This window comes from Manis pentadactyla, chromosome 5, assembly GCF_030020395.1.
Source record: "Manis pentadactyla isolate mManPen7 chromosome 5, mManPen7.hap1, whole genome shotgun sequence".
Lineage (NCBI taxonomy): Eukaryota > Metazoa > Chordata > Mammalia > Pholidota > Manidae > Manis > Manis pentadactyla.
In genome coordinates, this window is record NC_080023.1 from 64,968,065 (window position 1) to 64,987,465 (window position 19,401).

Consider the following 19,401-nt stretch of genomic DNA (forward strand, 5'->3'; position numbering starts at 1 on the left):
GGGCGGCGGGAGCGGGCGGAACAGTGTTCGGTGGGACTGCGGCCGGCCTGCCAGCCTCGTCGGTGACCAGCGTCCGGGAACCTACTGGCTAATACGGGACTTTTTCGTTTTCTGTTTTTAACTGGAAGCGGTAGTAGTTAAATTTTGAAAAATCAAGGGGAAAAGAAAAGAGTTTACTGAAAGTAAAATAAGAACTAGAGCTAACTCTTAAGCGGCTACTTTGTGCTTAGAATCTCACACACATGTCAGAAGGGGCCTTCGAGGTTTTCTAAGCTAAGGTCAGTACTTTGAAGTAGTTGTAAATAGTGGAAACCTGATGCACTTGGAACATTTACCAAAATCGAGCATATGCTAAGCCGTAAAGCGCCAGCACATTATTCAAAACATGAAGCCGTTCAGACTATGCTCTCTTAACCACAATAAACTAGAAATAAACAACAACTGAAAATCCCCCAAATACCTGAAATTGAAAAGAAACCCTTCTAAGCATTTTGTAGGTTGATGGAGAAATCGCAGTGGAAATAAAAAATCTGTTAGACTGAATGATGTAGAAGGAACAAACTGTAAATAGGGGTGCAGCCAGTACAGAGCTTAGAGGAAAAGTTACACAGCCTTTGTTGCTGGCTATGAATTGTGATGCAAATGCTTATTTGTAAGGGCAACAGGGCAAAACATCAATTTTGCATTCATGTATGTAGAATCCGTAGTTCATTGTTTGGAATACAATAGTCGCTCATGATACTTATTATTTGTTCTTACGTTAGTAATACTAGTTAATGTTTGAGAAGCAGAATGGCTTAGTCAAAGTTTGGGCTTTGAAGCCCTACTATCTGGGTCTGAATTCTTGTTTAGCCATTTACAAGCTGTGTGGCCTTGTGCAACTACTTAACCTCTTTGTGTCTCCGTTTTCTTATTCGTAAAATAGAGATAATAATGGTACTTGGTGTTGTGAGGATTGAATGAATGAATCTGTGTAACACCCCTAGAAAAGGGCCGGGAATATTGTTAGCATTCAACAAATGTTATTAGATTTGATTATTAGAGTTGAAAGGAAGATACACTAATAGATAAAATCATAAAGATAAATTGAGATATAACCTAAATGGACTTAAATGTCAAATAAAGCAATTGAAACTTTTTCTTTAAGTTGTGGAGTTAAAACTAGTATTTGAGAGCTTACTGTGTACCCAGTACAGTATCTCCGTGTACAGGAATTCTCATTTCCAGGTGGAGGAAGATCATGCCTGAGAGTGCCTGCCACTCCCATTGAATCCCATCTGGGAGGCTCCTTCTGCATGTGTTCTTATTGGTACCACATGACACTACCTTGTGGCCACTGCTGACTCAAAGGTGCATAAATGGCCCATGAAATGCCCTGACACAAATGTCCATACAAGAGGAATGGTAATTAGCTCAACAATCAGTCAATTTCTTGGGAATTTGACCTAGAGATGTGGGAAGATAGCCTCTAGCCTGGCATCTGAAACAGAAGTAGAAAGATGCCTGGAGATGGTCGGAGATGGTCAGAGATGCAGAAAGTAGCTGAGTTACGGTAACAGTGGGACACCAGCATGAAGAACCAAAAACGGCAGTTCTTAATGATGGTGCTTTGATGATCAATAATGTACCCAGGAAACCTGTTGCAAAATGACTTCTGGACTGACTTCAATAATTTATAACCCATTTCTCTTCTCTCTAATACATTCATGTGGCTTAATTTTTAAATTAAGAACTCTTTAAACATGAAGCACTTAACCCCAGTTATGAAATTAGCGGACAAATGTGAAACAATAGATACTGCAATGATTCATGTCTGAATCCCAAAGAGAAAAAGGTTGGTGAGTAAAAAAGTTGAAAGAGTTCTTCCACTCAGGTCTGTAAGACAATGGAAGCAGGAGCAATACTGCTTTGGGGCACCTTTACTAGGTGATAACACAAAGGAGAGAGGGCACACTCCCCACAGATGGCCATGGAGTTTGGACACTTTGAGTGCTCTGCCTGTTTGGTCAGGATGCCTGACAGAAGGTTTCAGTGGCATGCCTGGTGGGGGAATGACACCTGGTGGGGTTTCCAGTGCCTGGTGATAGGTAGAGGATCAACAGCTGCAGCTAGCAGACCTCAGTGCCTTTGAAGAGACAGGATAGGTAAGTGACCCACCCAGTAAGACATAGTGGAAAAATGCGTCCCATCATGTGCACCTTGAGACATATTCTGGGTTTTAGAGACACTTTGGTGGGCGGGGGTGGGGAGGGTGCGGTACGGAGAGGGAGTCTCAAGGTGTTGAAGCCCTGCATTCCCATGTGGGCCCAAGAGCCAGGAACCTTGGAATTTTTACTGTTGCTGTAAGTCAGGCTCATATCCTGCACATATCCTGCAAGCCTGTGTGATTTGGGAAATCTTGGACTGTGCCTTGTTTTATAGGATGATTTTTCAGTGAGCTGGGATGGAGAGAGGTGGGGGCTGCACAGAGGGAGCATTGGGGTGAGTGAGACATTTTTTCTTTATCCTTTTCCCTTCCCATTCTCCTCCCTCCCTTCCTACCTTCTTTTCTTCCTTCCTTCCTTCTTCTTCCCTCCATCGTTTTTTTACAACTCTTAAACAATGTTGGAGTGAGACTTGCAGGTATTGGAATACACAACATGAAAGATTGCATTTATTGAGTCTGAACCATGTGCCACACATTTTCCTAGACACTAAAATGAAGATGAATAAGACATTTTTTAGACAGTCATCTTTGTAAATCTATGCTGCATTGACATTTGACCACTCCATTAGACTCTCTTTTCTGGACTTCTGTGACAACCTTCACTTAGATTTTCCTTACCTTTCTGACTTGTCCATCCCAGAAAACTTGTAGCTGTTATTTCACTACCTGACCTTTAAACCAGGGTGTTTTTCATAGTTCTTTCTTCATTTTTTTTTTTAGTCTATTTTTACTCTATGTATTTTCATGGCTTCAGTTCACTATTTTTAAGTTGTTGACTCCCAGATCTGTAGTTTCAGGCCAGATACTTCCATCCATCTGGATTCACATGTTGAACTGGACATAGAAACCAGAAGTATTAAAAATGAGCTAATTATCTTTTCTCTAAATCTTTTTTTTCATCCCTTAATCCCTGTTCACTCAGCTTCTTAAACCTTGGAATTATTTCCTGCCTCAGCCCCGTTTTGTCAGTACTCTCTTTTCTTTACTTCCCCATCACCTCAACCAGTTCCTCACCAGTGATTTCAATTCCCCTGCCTAATTAGGCTGATCTGAATAAACAAGTGAACATCAAACAGTTCATCAATTTAACTAAATCTTTTAAAATTCTTCACCCACATTGCTGAAGAAAATAACAAAATGACATGGTTTGGTATCTACAAATTCTGTTTATAATCTCTATGGAAATTTCAACACCTCTTTGGATATTTTAAACATTCACTGGGTAACTTATGCTTCCCATCCACTACCTACATCAGCACCTCCTTCCTATTTCACAGAGAAAATAGAAATCAGGGAGTGGGAACTTACTCAAATTTCTGCCACCAGCCCTCCATCTTTAAGCATATTTAAGGTTAACCTGGTACCTATTTTCTGTGTCATATTCCCTTTAGTCTCCTTCTGGCTCTTGCCCTGTCAGTTGTCTTTCTCTCAAGTATATCTCCAACCTTCCCCTCTCCATTTTTTCTTTCCTTTTGGCATGGAAGTCTCTTTCATTTTAAACCAAACAAGCAAAAAAGAAAGAAAGGAAGAAAACTTCTCTTTTTGCCCTATTTTATTTTAAAACTGTAGCTCTCTCTTTCCTACCATCCTCAGCCACACTTCTCAAAGCAGTAGCCTGCATTTATTGTTTCCACTTTTAACTTCCCTTCTCTTGGCTATTTTGAAGTTCTTCTGTTCTTAGGTCTGCAGATGTCCTGTCACTGCCCTCTGCTTTCTCCTGCATATATACCAGTAAAAGTACAGTTAGCCCTTGAACAACACAGGAATTGGGGTGCTGACTCCTTGGGCAGGCAAAAATCATGTATCACTTTTGGCTCCTCCAAAACTTAACTAACAATAGCCTCCTATTGACTTTATTGATACCATAAGCCATCAGTTAACATATATTTTATATGTTACATGTGTTATATACTGTATTCTTACAATAAAGCAAACTAGAGAAAAAATGTTTTTTCAAATTGTTGCAGATCTGAAAAATTTTTCCAATGTATTTATTGAAAAGCAATCCACGTAAGTGGACCTATGCAGTTCAAACCTTTGTTGTTCAAAGTTCAACTGTGTATGAGTCTTATGACTTGCTCATATTATGAGGTTTATAGGGATATCATATTTTCTATTGATTTTTGTAAATTTGTTTTCATGCATTTTTTTATTTTGCTATAGCTCTTCTGTTTTTGTGTAAGGATTGTGGAGATCTCAACATCTGTGATACCATGGTCACCACCATATTTCCTGAGTCTCTGTCAATAGGAACTTTGTAGTCCTTATTGTACTGACCTATCTGCAGCACTAATTTGCTGACCAATTATCCTTTCTTTTCTTCCTCAGTTACAGTAACCATGCTCTCCTGGTTTTCTGCTTATTTTTCCTAATATGCTACCTTAGTTTTTTTCGTGGTCCCTTCTTTTATCCATCTCTTAAATATCCATGTTCCTAAGGGTTCTCTTCTTGATCCTTTTTTTCTTCTCCCTTCTATGGTTTAATTTCCACATATATGCTACTGATTCCTGAAATTCCCTATTGAGCTATACGCCTAAATATTCAATTCTTATTAGATGTTTCCACTTAGATGTCTCTTACGACCTTCAAACTCGGGGACATTCCAACCAAGTTCAAAAATTTTCTCTTCAATTCTTGTTTCACCCATTTTTATGGACAGCACTACCATCCATCTAGAAATTCAGGAGGTAAGAGGTAAGGGGTTCAAAATAAGCACAACTCATTGGCCAAACCTGATGGCTAAGTAGTGGCTCCTGGACCAGCTGACCTGGGATATAAGGGGTATAATTATTAATCAGGGATGTCTTCTCTGGGCTGGGGAGCATCATCCTAGTTCTACTCTCATAATCATGCCCTAGATTCTTCTGTCAGCTCCCCTTCAACATTCAGTCATCACATACTATTAGATTATGTCTCTGTTAAGTCTCTCAAATCTGTCTCTTTTCTTCATTCTTAAATGTTTATATCCTTATATCTCACTGGCTACTTTTGTTCCTCACCTTCAACTCACCACCCAATCTCAACCCCATGGACTTTAAAACCTAAATCTTATTTGTTGTTATAAACAGAGAGACAGACAAGCCTGTAATCTCTGGCTGTACCCTTCAGGATATACTTCAAGTTCTTTAAAACAATACACTTTCAAGACCTAGACCCTGCCTTAGGGTTGAGATGAGCTCTGTCTCTCTCAGCATTGTTACCTGCCACGCACATAACATTCTGAACTAATCAGTTCCCTGAAAATGCCATGTTGTTTCCCATCTCCTTGCCTTTGCACATGCTGCTCCCTCTCTATGGACTGCCCTCAACCCTTTTCTCTTTTTCCTTTGCCAGGATATCTCCCACTTATCCTTCAGGTTTGCAGCAGCATCACATTTTCTGGGAAACTGTGCAATCCCTGTTCCAGACACAGGCTCGGTGCTTTTCCTCTGGGTCCCCTTGGCATCTGTGCAGACTGTAGAATTGGATTGACCACACTATAGTGGGATCACCTTCTTTCTGGTAGGTATTTGTGTCCTTTAAGGTGTCCTCATTCTGTTTGCATTTCCAATGCCTTAGGTGTTCAATATCTTTTTTTTAAATAAAGTTTTTGAGGTCATTGAAGCCTTACATGCAATTATAAGAGATCATAGAGAAAGAGCCTTTGTGTACTTCCCTCAGTTTCCCCCAGTGGGAACACTCTAGAACAATATCACAGCCATGATACTGACACTGATATGGACAGGAGACAGACTGTTTCCATCACCACAGGAATCTCTCCTGTTGCCTTTTTAGAGCCACACCTACTTCACTCTTACTCTCACTCCCTCCTTACCCCCGGCAACCACCAATCTCTTCTCCATTTCTATAATTTTGTTATTTCGAGAATCTTATATAAATGGATTCATACAGTATGTCACCCTTTGAAATCGGCTTTTTTCACTCAGTGTTACTCATTGAAGATTCATCCAGCATGTTGTGTATATGAATAGTTCATCCCATTTTACTGCTGAATGGTATTCTGCGGTATGGATGTACCACCATGTGTTTAATTAGCCACCTGTTGGAAGACATCTGGTTTATTTCCCATTTGGGACTATTATGAATGTACTTGCTGTGAACACTAGTGTGCAGGTTTTTGTCCTAACATAACTATTTATTTATTTGGGATAAAGCCCCAAGATATAATTGTTGAGTCGTAGTCATAAGGCAGTTGCACACTTGGTTTTATATGGAATGCCAAAATGTTTTACAGTGCATTTTTAATGAATAAAGGAATGAGCAAATGATATTGCATCATTACCTTTAGAGTGAATATTAGGATCAAATAAATCTGTTCTTACTAATTGCACAGCCAATCAGACACAAGAATGACATTCTGCAGCATTCTACAGAGCAGAAGTCAATAAAGCTTAACTGGGATAAGCTTTTTCATTACTCAGGGAGTAGGGTTTTTAGCCTAAACTGTTTATAGCAGTAGTGAGGTTTGATTTCTCACAAATGATGTACAGACACTGCACTGTAATGTTTAATCTCTAAATGGCTGTACTTTGAAAATTACATTTAAAAGCCCCCACAAACGATAATTTGTTAGTCACTAATGCCCATTAAATATGTAACCACAGGTCCTTTAAATATTTTTTCTATTTTTTCTTGTGCTCCACTGGAGTGCTTGCCTTGGTAGCATTGTCTCATTTTAGTATCAAGTCTGTCTTTTCATTTGAAATTCACACCCAGCACTCAGAATTAAGTTTCTTTAGGTGTCATGGAAAGAAGGAGTGTGTGCTGTAGACCCAGATGAACATGAGGATAAATCTAAAAAATATCAATTAGTAGCAAGTTGCAAAATCTCTCCTGGCCTTTATTTTCTCATCAGTTAGATGAAGATCATTCTAAACAACCTAAATGACTTGACAGGTCTATTAAGAGGATTAAATGAAATAATATATACAAAAAAACTGTCATGCAAAAGGCATCAAAATGTTCAATTCCTTTCTCCTACAGCATTTTTAATTTCCTAAGGCTTTGCGCCTACCAGGGAATAAATTCCCAAGACTTATTTATATATTTTGTTCATGTTTGTAGGAGATTGTTACAGATTGCTTCTTGTCCAGTATGAAAGAATAAGTAAAATCCAGTCAGATCCAAGGATATATTCAAGGGTGGTTAGTGCAGTCTGCCATTGACCTTCTTAAGAGGTCATCTTAGAGATAGGTGTTAGTATAAAGAAAAACAATTTTTGCTCCATTGAAAAAGTTGATACCTTGGGATGGATGTAAACCATGTATCTTCTTATTTCTTGGTAATGAATACACATCCAGTACAGTTCAGTTCAACTAAATGAAGGAATTTTGTTTGTTAATTTGGACTATTGTATTTTTATTTTTAGTAATTAAATGCTATCAGAAAACAAGATCTCCTCTGACAGAGCCCAGAATCTTAAACAAACATCAACTTGCAGAATGGCCAAGAGCACACAGGTCAGGAAAACTACTTGAAGAAATAACATCTACAGCAAATGTTGGCGAGGTTGTGGAGAAAGGGGAACCCTCCTACACTGCTGGTGGGAATGTAAATTAGTTCAACCATTGTGGAAAGCAGTATGGAGGTTCCTTAAAATGCTTAAAATAGAAATACCATTTGACCCAGGAATTCCACTCCTAGGAATTTACCCCAAGAATGCAGCACTCCAGTTTGAAAAAGACAGATGCACCCCTATGTTTATTGCTGCACTATTTACAATAGCCAAGATATGGAAGCAACCTAAATGTCCACCAGTAGATGAATGGATAAAGAAGATGTGGTACATATACACCATGGAGTATTATTCAGCCATAAGAAAAAAACAGATCCTACCATTCGCAACAACATGGTTGGAGCTAGAGGGTATTATGCTCAGTGAAATAAGCCAGGTGGAGAAAGACAAGTACCAAATGATTTTACTCATATATGGAGTATAAGAACAAAAGAAAACTGAAGGAACAAAATAGCAGCAGAAGCACAGAACTCAAGAATGGACTAACAGTTACCAAAGGGAAAGGGACTGGGGAGGACAGGTGGGAAGCGAGGGAGAAGGGCGGGAAAAAAAGAAAGGGGACATTACGATTAGCATGTATAGTTGGGGGGAGCGCACGGGGAGGGCTGTGCAACACAGAGAAGACAAGTAGTGATTTTACAGCATCTTACTATGCTGATGGACAGTGACTGTGAATGGGATGTGGGGGGGACTTGGTGAAGGGGGGAGCCTAGTAAACATAATGTCCTTCATGTAATTGTAGATTAATGATACCAAAATAAAAAAAATAATGACATCTAATAGTGTGCAGGAATAGTAGTCTATTAGTCATCTTGTATCTGATTTGAACTTATAAAATTGAGAAAGAGAAGTGGTACTTCTATCACCTGGCTATTTGCTTTGCAAAATTTAGAAAAATAAGCATAAAAATGAAAAATGAAAATTGATAATCATGCATTTTTCAATGGCTGTTTTGGATTACTATAGAGAGTCTGTTTACTTCACAGAGAAGAATGAGAAGAGACTTAACATTTATCAGGAATTTAAAGGAGATACTCTACAGTAAAAGATGATTTGGTATATGTTCTCCAGCTGTTGAGGCCAATAAGGAAATTGGTTTAAACAGTGGCATAAAACCTAAAACTCAAGGTTGGCCGTGCTCTCTGAAGGACTGGGTCCCACATGGGAGAAGTAGGGCTGCCCCAGAAGGCCCCGCTTAACCCAGAATTTGGTCTCCATCAGTCCAACACAAAGGTCTAAATGATTATTGTTTATTCAGAAAGACCCCATTAAAACGTGTGCAGATTACCTTGGTGATATGATCCATTACCAACTGGCATGGAATAATTTACTGGATTACCTGAATTGCTACCTAGATTGGAATCCTGAAAAAATGAAGCACAGGCTGTTTAATTTTATTAGGAGTGAGGAAGATTATGGGAAGTTCCTAGCATAAAGTGTTTAAAAGGAAGAATGAATAAGAAGCTTAAAAAGAGGTGGGAGACAGTGAGGGAAAAGGATGCAGGAGCACCCTGAAGTCTTGCAGGATCAGCAAACTATAAACTCTTCAAGGACAGGAAGTATATTGAGTTCACCATTGTTCCGCAAGTTAAATAAAACAGTGCCTGGAACGTAGTAGGTACGCAATAAATGTTTAATGAGCAGATGAAGGAATGTATGTTCTAAAATGGGAGTGGTATCTATTCTGGAAGAAGAGATGTGAGAGTTCCTCAAACTAAATTTATATACTTAACTAAGTGGGACCTAAGCTGGGCCCTGCTAAAGATTGTAGGGCTATGGTATGGATGTGGAGGTTGTGGAATTTCTTTCTAGAAGGTCTTAAAAAACAGTATAGATTCTTATCTGGGAGGGTTCCTATGAAAAACAAAATGAACTGGATTATTTGAATAGCCTTTGGTCCTTTTCTTCCTTGCATTTTTGTTTTTTCTGTTTTTTTTTATTTCAAGAAATTTATTTAGAAATCATATACCACGACCATCACCATCACCCAAATAGCAGTGATCATTTGTTGAGAGTTTCGTGTATGCCAGGCAATGTGCTGAGTATGTAATCTGTGCCCCGGCGAATTGTTTAATTTTTGAGTTCCTGTGGATTTTACCATGTAGTGACACGATACTCCTGCAGATGTCACTCTTTTCCTGCAGAATGTTACCCCTTGAGACCTGTACTGGAGCTTAAACTCTGAGATAGGGCTAAGCAACAAGTGATTTTAAAGTTGGTATACTAAGGTTAAAGATAAAAATCAGTTTATTATCAATATCTGAGTTGAAGTTACTAAATATGAATCAGCTTGGTTGTTTAAATTTTAAAAAATGTTCTTAATAGAAAACTTAGTGATTAAGTTTATATAACTTTTTGAATGGCTTTGCTGTTTTACCTTTTATTTTTAACCTTAAAGAATATAATTTGTTGTCCAGTTTTCCTCAGGAAAGCTGAAATAAAGAATTTTTTTGAAAGGCAGCTTCAGCTCAGAAGATGGATGGATGAAAAACGCTCCTTGCCTCTCCTGTGCTTCATTTCGAATTGCGCTTACTACCTCACTTCTGACTTATTTTCCCCCCTTTAAGAGGAATAGTGTGACTGAGCTTGGGGAAATACCTATCAAGCCAAATCTGACTGGCTCCTGGGCAGAGACACAGTTCATCAACCTTCCCAACCCTTCCGCCACCCCCACTAGGTGGGCCTCAGCTTCTCCTTCCAGCGTGTGGCCAATAGCTGGTGCTGATGACAGCCCTTCAGGACATACAGGTACAGAGTGGAACTGTAAAGCAGAATTGACAGCATGCCCAGAAACAGCATTCTTTATTACTATCCTGTGGTATTTACAAAAACACCTTTTTAGGCTTATATCATTCCCTTGATGCTTCTGGGCAGATGTGTAAAATGTTTCTAGCTCTGCAGCTCTGTATGTGGCTCTGGCGAGACAGAGTATCACATCCAGTGACAGCATCTAATTTTCTGGTACACTTTTGAAACATTTAGGGTTTCATATCTCAGAACTGTGGAATTTTTACCTCTTTCATCAGACCCCTGGGCAAACTCTAAGGCAATGCTTCTTAGCATACAGTCTATTGATCATCTGCATCTGAATCATGAGTGCTTATTAAGAAAAAAAATGAAAGCAAAATCTTAGACCTCCCTCTCTTTACAACTATAGAAACAGATTTTGGAGAATTTATAAGAAACCATATTGATTCTTTCCTTCACTAAAGTTTGAGAACTACTGAAAACAGGGCTCTCAGGAGGAGGCAGTTCCCAGCACACAGTTAGAAGTCTGATTTGGTCCTAGACTCCAGCTGCTCTCTCTTTTCACTTGGGGATATCTTCAGGGGATCTCCCACATTCTTATTCTCAATTAAAGTTTATCCCCAGAGCCTTTATTCACTAAAGATGATCTGAGAGTCCCCCAGAGCTTGGTACATTTTAATGAAGTCCCCACTGCCCAGTACACTCAGGACCTCCTGCTTACCTTCCTCCAACTCCTTGTGTCTGGTGGTACTTCTGGCCATCTCCTTTCTCTTCTGTTCTTTACCTAGCAAAAGATCTTTCAAGATCTGACCCGGCTCTTCCTCAGGGACAAATTCTCCAAATCCTCTAGGAAGAGGTGGTTCACCAGTCACTGAGCAGAGCACAGACTGCCTTGCTCTCTAATTTGTTTCCTATCAGCTTCTTGGAAGTAATTCATCTTCTTTGATCTCTGACTTTAAGTCTAGTGGCTAGGATGTAGTAAATGATTAGTAAATATGTGTTTATTTACTAATGGAGTTTTAAAACCCCACGTCCCACTTCTGTTTCTATAAATTGTTTTAAAACAAATATTAATAAGTAAGCTCCCTGAAGACAAGGCCTATGAGTTCTTCATCTATGAACATGAAGTAATGAACCTCTGAGTGAAAATGTGTACTTTTTACTTCCATTCATATACCATTTTGAGACACTAAGCATTATATGGAACACTAAGGCAAGGAGCCATATCGCATTCATGTCCAGCTCATGGTGTAGTATATCTAGCACATAACAGCACTTGCCAAATGTTTGCTGAAATAAAATTCAACCAGCCACCCATGAATCACTCTATAAGACCTCATGTAGTACAGCAAGAAAAGATAGCCTCATTTTTACATGTGTGCCTGGAATGTTCTCCCCAACAGAGAGTTAAAGGACTTGTTCTGTTGCTGCACATTTAGAGGTAGATGTACGGCAAGAACGCAGGGCTGCTCAGGTCTAGAGCAGTCATTCAGCAGTAGAGCAGACTCCGATCACTGGCTGAGTTGTACGTAGTCTCATTTTCCAGAGATGACCATTCAATACACACATCATCTTCCATCAGGCAGTTTTGCTTACCAATCCTTTAGCTGTAGGCTAGGGGAAGAGTCTAGGAGGATTTTATAAAGATTAAAGCCCATTAGATGATGTTTTTAGTAAGTGCATTACTCTTACCACCGGTGGAAAAAACATCCTTTGAGTAGGGTGTAATGCGTCATGTGGTGGGTAGGGGGCACTGCTGGAACACAATATTAAGTGAAAGAGGCAGAATTCCGCAGAGGGAACTTGGGCAAACTTCAGGGGCCTTTGGAGTCAATTGATTGAACCTTGTTGCTATAACAGCAACCACTACCACCACCGCCATTTATTTCAGGGCTGGTGAGGGGCAGTATTGATTTTTTGAACCCATGTTTACTGATTTTTAGTTCAGTATGTTTTCTATTATACCATAGTATGATTTCTTCAATAGGGTTTGTTTGTTTGTTAAAAATAGTTAACATAGTTTTGTTTTCCTGATCAGAGTAATAGCAAATTATTCTCATAAAATTCAAACTTAGATGTAAAGTTTCCTGTGTTCCAACTACCTCCTATATCCAAAGTAATGTTAACAGCTCCATATATATACTTAAAGTCTTTCCTATATGTAAACTTAGCTCTATCTTTTTAATAGAAATGGAAACATAGCATGGATTCTTTTTCCATTGAGAGCTTTATGCAAAGTGGACCTAGACTTGCTCAGTGCACTCTGGATTAATATGTTATCTAACTTTATGCATAACTTTTTTGGGGCTAATATGTGTGGGTTACTTTTAAATGTGAACCTTTAGCTACTAACAGTTGTTTTTCTTCTTCTCTTTTCCAGATCAGCATTATTGTTATTTTAGCCCTTTTAATTTATAACACATGGTGTGATTCAAACCACTGAGTCTTAGCATCTGTCAATGATTAAGATCATTCTTTTTAGTGATACAAGGATGGTTGCCAATAATGTGGCAGAATTTGGCTTTTCATTGTTAAATAATTAATGACTGTAAAAAAGAACTTGTGGGTAATATGGTTTTTTCTATTTAAGCTTCAGTCAGTATCCTGAATTTCCACATGAAATTAAAACTAAGGTGGTCTTGGGTTTTCTGAAGCAAAATTATTAGTCTCGATTCTCAATGCTCATATTCTAAATCATTTATGTGGGACTAGCTGACATTACTTTCTCACGCCTTGAATTGTTATATGCTACAGTTGTAATGCTAGAACAGGTCATTCTGGCATAAGCAGTGGATGGTTCCACGGGGAGTACTGTGCACATTAGGGGTAGCCTTACCAAACGGAAGTGCCTGTCTTCTTGGATACTGTCCCTGATGTTACTGACTTGAGAGTCTGGTTCTTTCCTCTGAACTCTCTCTTTTACTGTATTTGGAACTATTTTATTTTTAATTTCATTCCTTTTACCTTCAATTTTTGTGTGTATTTGTCTGAAATAATTTATCTCTATGTATAGATATATACTATATGAATATAGCAGTATTGTTGTATTTATCATATATACACACACTTTATTAGTACAGCATTATTTGTTTATAGTTTATAAGTAAGGAGACATACATGTGTGATATTGGGTATATGTACTGAAATTTTTTCCTGATAGAACACCTTTGAGACTGCTGTATACTATTAGACTTTCTTGAGGACAGGGGTCATGTCTTCTTGATATCCCTAATTGTTTAGCACAATGTCTGGCCTGTAATAGTAGTTAATAAATATTGTTGGCTAGCTGGCTGGCTTGCTGGATAGACAGATAAATTAATAAATCATGTGATTATGTTTCTCTCTGTGAGTAGGAGGTTATCTCATGTTATCATTTAGTACAAGTACTAGGACACATCTGGGTGATGAAACAATTTGATTGTGGTAATTGATCTAGATGCTATGTTTGAATATATTAAAAAAAAATCTGGGTTGCTACATTTTTCAACAACCTACCAACTGATAGATTATCACAAAATAATTGACAAATGTGATTGAGAAATTTTAAATAACTCTCCTTCCTGCTATTCACTTGTCTTAAATATTATCAGAATCCTATCTAGGGTTTAGCAAATGACACAGTCTCCACAAACCTCAGCGATTTCTTTATATTTCCTTTCCCTTTGGTGAAAAGATTGTGTGATTAGAACAATACAATGACATGATCGGGGATGTAAGGGAGAAGAAAAGTCCTAGAAATGTTTGTGGGGCTCATATTCAACTGAAATGTTAACCTTGTCAATATTTCCAACTCTGTCTCATTCCCAGTCACTAAGCTAATATTGATGGAACCAAGGGTCACTGCCAAGCAACAGTGTCCCCAACTGTCTCCATAGTCCCTCTCCTTTGGCTGATTCTTTCCCATGTCATTGCCATTCTTGACAACAATTTTTACCACAGGGTAAAACAGGGCCTAGTACACAGTAGGCACTCAAAAAATGTTTCTTGACCAACCATATCTTCTATATATAATTTGTGCTCATGTGCAGCAAATGTACATGTCTTTGATGGTGGAGGGTGGTGGTCATGTGCTGGACAGGGTGGAGTGCAGAAAGCAGCTTTACCATGCTCCCCTCTCAGGGTGACTTGGCCCGATGATTAGCAACACCATCCAGCCTGCCTGTTGGTAGGGGAATGGTGATTTTTTTCTTCAGTTTTATCTTCTTAGAGATCCTTTCCCCTCTGCAAATAGATATGTAGACAAAAAACAGGTCTATGCTCTTTCCATCAGAATTTTCTGCATCAAATTCGGCGTGGTGTATTGCTAATGTTTTCTTATTCTGTATAATTATTTTAATGATATGGGTAAAAACAAGGAAATATGAATTGCATATATGTGGGCGTATTTTGGAATTTATCTATGAGTTATATGAGTGTAGTTTTTATTGATAAAACCACTTTCTGCCTCTTGCTCTTCTTTTCTTGCCTTGCTCAAAATTGCATATGCCTGAGTGCTTTCTCTTAGTATTAATTATACTGTGATACATCTGACCAATTTTGCAGAAGAAAAAAAACACATTGAGGCAGAACAGTTTCTACAAGCAACTGAAGTGAAAGTTGTTCATACTCTATTTTAACTCGTTAGTTAATTTTTCAAAAAAGGTTTTAAGTACCTTAATTATATGTGAGTACAAGTTAAGTACAAATTATATGTGACAGTATTTTCCTTTACAGTGGATGGTTTAGCACATGTTATAACACAGTTGTCTTTTATGCTTAAAGAAGAATCTAAATCTTCCTCAGTACAGAAATGGTTTATTACCAAAAACTAGGATATACTATTTAGTCATTATTGTTATAGTTATACATTTTTTTCTTTATTGCCTATAATTAGTACAAACTATAAGCCAAAAACTCAGGCAGGCTAAAGATATAATTTTATTTTTCTAAAGCTTGCTTAATTTCTATTATATATAACCTGTAACTGAGTTAAAGCATATCTTCCCCACCCCCCCAAATTCATGTCTATCTGAAATTGTGAGTGTGACTTTATTTGAAAATAGGGTCTTTACAGATGTAATCAACTTAAGGTGAGGTCATACTGGCTTTGAGTGGTCCCTAATAAGAGGAGGGAAATGTGGATGCAAACAGGAGAAACGTGAAAGTGGAGGTGAGATGAGGGCGATGCATCTACATGGAAGGTCTAGGATTGCTGGCAACCATCAGAAGTTGCAAGCAAGGAAAGAGGAAGGAAGAGGCAAGGAAAAATTCTTCCCTAGATACTTGGGCCCTGCTGACATCTGAAATGTAGACTTTTAACCTACAGAACTGTGAGAAAATGAACTTTTATTGTTTTAAGTTACCCAGTTTGTGATGGTTTGTTATGGCAACCCTAGGAATCTAATCTAAAGCCCCGTTTGAAATTGGAGTATCAGAAAATGAACCTCATAAAATCTGGGGACTCTGTCTTCTTTCTCTGGAGTTCCTGTAAGTGCAGCAAGATGTGATGTTGATAGGGGGTGACCATCAGCTTCTTAACAGCACCAAGCAACAATGGCATGTCTGAGCTGTCTCCCAGCAGCTGGTCCACCATCAGGGTTTCTCTGGCTGCTGCAGAGATGACCTTTGCTCCCATCTATATGGCCCCTTTGGTCTGCCATTTTCCCTACGATTTCCGGGCCACTCCTGAGTGGCCAGGAATTATTCTGCTGCTCTCATTCCATACTGTGGTTTATGTAGATATGCTTTGCAACTATTTGTTCTCTGGCATAATGATGCCTCCCAATACTTTACTAGGACAATAGACTGCAAACCTCCTCTGCTCTTGAACCTTTGCTCACAAACCTATCCAGGAGGTTGTTGCCACCTTTTCAGGACTTGGCCCAAGGAATGGCTCAGAGTCTGTTACTGATGCATTTCTCATTGTTTCCTATCTGGCACTATTTCTGTCACTAAGATTGGGGAATATTTTTCAAGCCTTGTTCTGAAGATGGGATTTGGGAAAGCAGGCAAATTCTTGCTTACTCATACTGCTTAATTTGAGATCTTTTGTCTGTCTTGATTCATTTCTGTTCTCCTAATGGCCTAAGTCAGTGATTCTCAGCTGGGGGTAACTTTACCACTCCCACCCCAGGGGTCATGTAGTAATGTCTAGAAATATGTTTAGGTGTCACAATTGGGGAGCAAGAGGGGTGCTACTGGTATCTAGTGCTAAATATCCTGTAATACAGAGGATAGCCCCTATAAAAAGGAATTACTGGCGCAAAGAATATCCATAGTACCACTGTTGAGAAACCTAGGCCTAGGAAACAGAAAGAGTCAGAAAGGTATGTCCTTTCCTACTTTGCTTTCTGCCATTATATTCCTCTCTTGAGTTAATGAACAAGATGTTGTGCTTTTGAATGGAGAAAGAATATAATGAAAAGGAAATACTGGGTGGGGAAAACTGATTATTATCTCAAAATTATCCTGTACTAGGGAATGGTATTTAAAAATCCTTCCAAATTCCTCTTACACATAAATCATTTATATTAAAATATAAAATATAGCATTAGGAGTTATCTGAGACTCCTGAATTGGCTAGAAAGCCAAACTACCTAATGTTGGTGGGGGAAAAAAATCCACTTTGGAGCTCAAATTTCTTGATAAACTATCTAGAAGACCCAGATGACTTAGGCAAGTGCATATTTTAGCTGACTCATGCCAGACTGTGAAGAACATTGGACTGACAATGTGTACACATGGATTCCTGTCTTGTTTCTCTTACCAGCTGCTTGATCAGGCAGTTTCACTTTGCTGGCCCTCAATTTTCTCATGTGTTAGAAGTTTAAACTAGATTATCTCTGTAATTCCTTCCACTAATTTTTTTCCCCTTATAATTTAGGACCAGACTGTGAACAGAAATAATTTTTCATATATAGATTCTTAAATCGTCTGTTTTCATGCCATTCTTCGGAAATACATAGGAGATTTCTAGTTGTCCAACAAAATTTGTTCTCTTCTTTTATGTGCCCAGTAATTAGAGTAAAAGAAAAGCTGCTGCTCTTAAGAGGCCCACCAATACAGTGATTTTTGTAAAATGAGGCTAGACCACATTTCCCACATTCCCTTGCATTTGGGTTTGATTAGGTTCTCAGTAATAGAATGCCTGTCTAAACTCTTATCCTGGTCCTGAAGGCAGTGCATGTGCCTCTTCGTGGTTTCCCTTTCCCTCCAGCTAGAATCCCTGGTGATCCAGCTGCAACTGCGCAGGCAGCACAGAGGCCCTTGGAGATGGTGGGACAATAGGAAGAACGGAATCTGAAGCCTCAAATGACAGGGTGGAGTAGAACTGCCCCACCAAATTGGACTGTTCACCTCAAAGCTGTTTGATGAAAGACACAAACTTTTTCTTTGAAGTCACTGTATTGTTAGTTTTTTTTTATTTTAGCATCATAGCCTTTTATCATAACAAGTAGAGAATTCTCCACATAATGACAGCAAATGCAAAGAAAAGCATGCATTCTATTATACTCAGTATGAGGCTCTAGTGTTGACTCTTAACACCTCATTACTAACTATAAGTGAAATGTTTTAGAGCAAGAAGAGGATAGGGACAAAATTATGTCTGTCTTGTTTATTATCTCTTTTTTTCTCACTGTTTTCTCTTGTAATTCTGTAGTAAGTTCCAATTCTCATAATCCACTTTGAGTTGGTCTTTTTTGCCTTAGGCATGACCTCTGCTTTCAGAGAATGATCAGTTTATCTATCTGCAATGGCTCAAATTTTAGACTGAATGTATTTCCTGCTGCTTTATTCTTCTTACAGCTCTTTCTCCTCTGGTCTTTTGCATTGCTAGAATGTTGGGTCATGTGGCTATCTTCCCACCTATCTATGCAAACTGTCGACTGCACCATTTGAAAAGAGCACTGAAAAGACCTTCCTTTTATGTTATAGGAAGGTAGAAGCAGTGGTAGAAGGGAGTGGTAGCTTAGAGTCTTGGCTTTTATTGGAAAGGCAACAACTTCTTGCCAGTATTCTGCTCAAAAAAATCACTACTTTTTAGAAAATATTCTCACTGGCTATTTTTATTGTGATTCATTTCTAAGTTACAGTAACTATTAATTACTAATTGTACTTAATAGTATTAGTTCAGATATTAATCTAATTTTTAACTCTGAGATATTTTCATGTTAAATGACAACTTCATTTGTTTTAACTGTGCAAATAGAAACTGTTTCATTGGGATAGATATTAATTTAATTACAAGATCATGAAAATGAGAAAGACTTCATATTGAATATTCAATTTTATGTATGTTGGAATGTGGACAACTATGTTAATCTTTCTCCTATTGATTTTTCTTCCTCTCTTAAAAGCAAAGCTGATTAGCTGAACTGATCTGATTGGTAATGGATTTGATCATTTTATCAACCTTTCTTTTTAGTTTCTTTAAATGGGCTTATCTTATATATTTGGTGTAGGACAGCTTGCAGTATGGTTGTGATTAGAAATTAAAATCCTAGGTGATTAAGGAGATTTGGGTTAGAATATTAATTCACTAACATTTTTAAATGAATCGGGGATATAACTTCCCTAATAATTTTAAATTGGTCTTTTGGAAAGAAAACTTGTTTGCAAGTTTTAATCTTGATCTTAGTTCATACAGGCCTACAGAACATACAGATTTTTATTTCTCCAGTGACAAAATGGGAGTTTAAATCCATAATTGCTGTGACTTGATTGGGATTTCAATAGGCGACCCACCTTTATTCTGCTGTGCTGGTAGGCAGCTGTGGATCGTTTCACAGGAAGAAATCCCTGCTAGGGAACTTTTTGGAGTTGATGGATTTGCTCTGTGTGCTCCCTGTGTTTTGATACACTGAGCAAGGAATGTTGATGAGACATGAGGCAGAACAGCTTGTTCCTCCACAGCTATTTTGACTTTGCAATACTGGCAGTAGTGAAAAAAAAA

General features: G+C 38.3%; 1 long non-coding RNA gene across 9 annotated transcripts in view; it reads left to right on the forward strand.

Annotated features, from left to right (window-relative positions):
* The first annotated feature begins 17 nt into the window (after positions 1-17).
* The window catches only part of LOC118923049 (uncharacterized), a 167,049-nt gene continuing 147,665 nt past the window's right edge, over positions 18-19,401 (forward strand). For all 9 annotated transcript variants that reach the window (XR_008997781.1, XR_005029008.2, XR_008997777.1 and 6 more), the window contains exons 1-3: positions 18-278; positions 2,422-2,481; positions 5,540-5,707. This is a non-coding gene — a long non-coding RNA (uncharacterized LOC118923049). The remainder of the gene's footprint in view (positions 279-2,421; positions 2,482-5,539; positions 5,708-19,401) is intronic.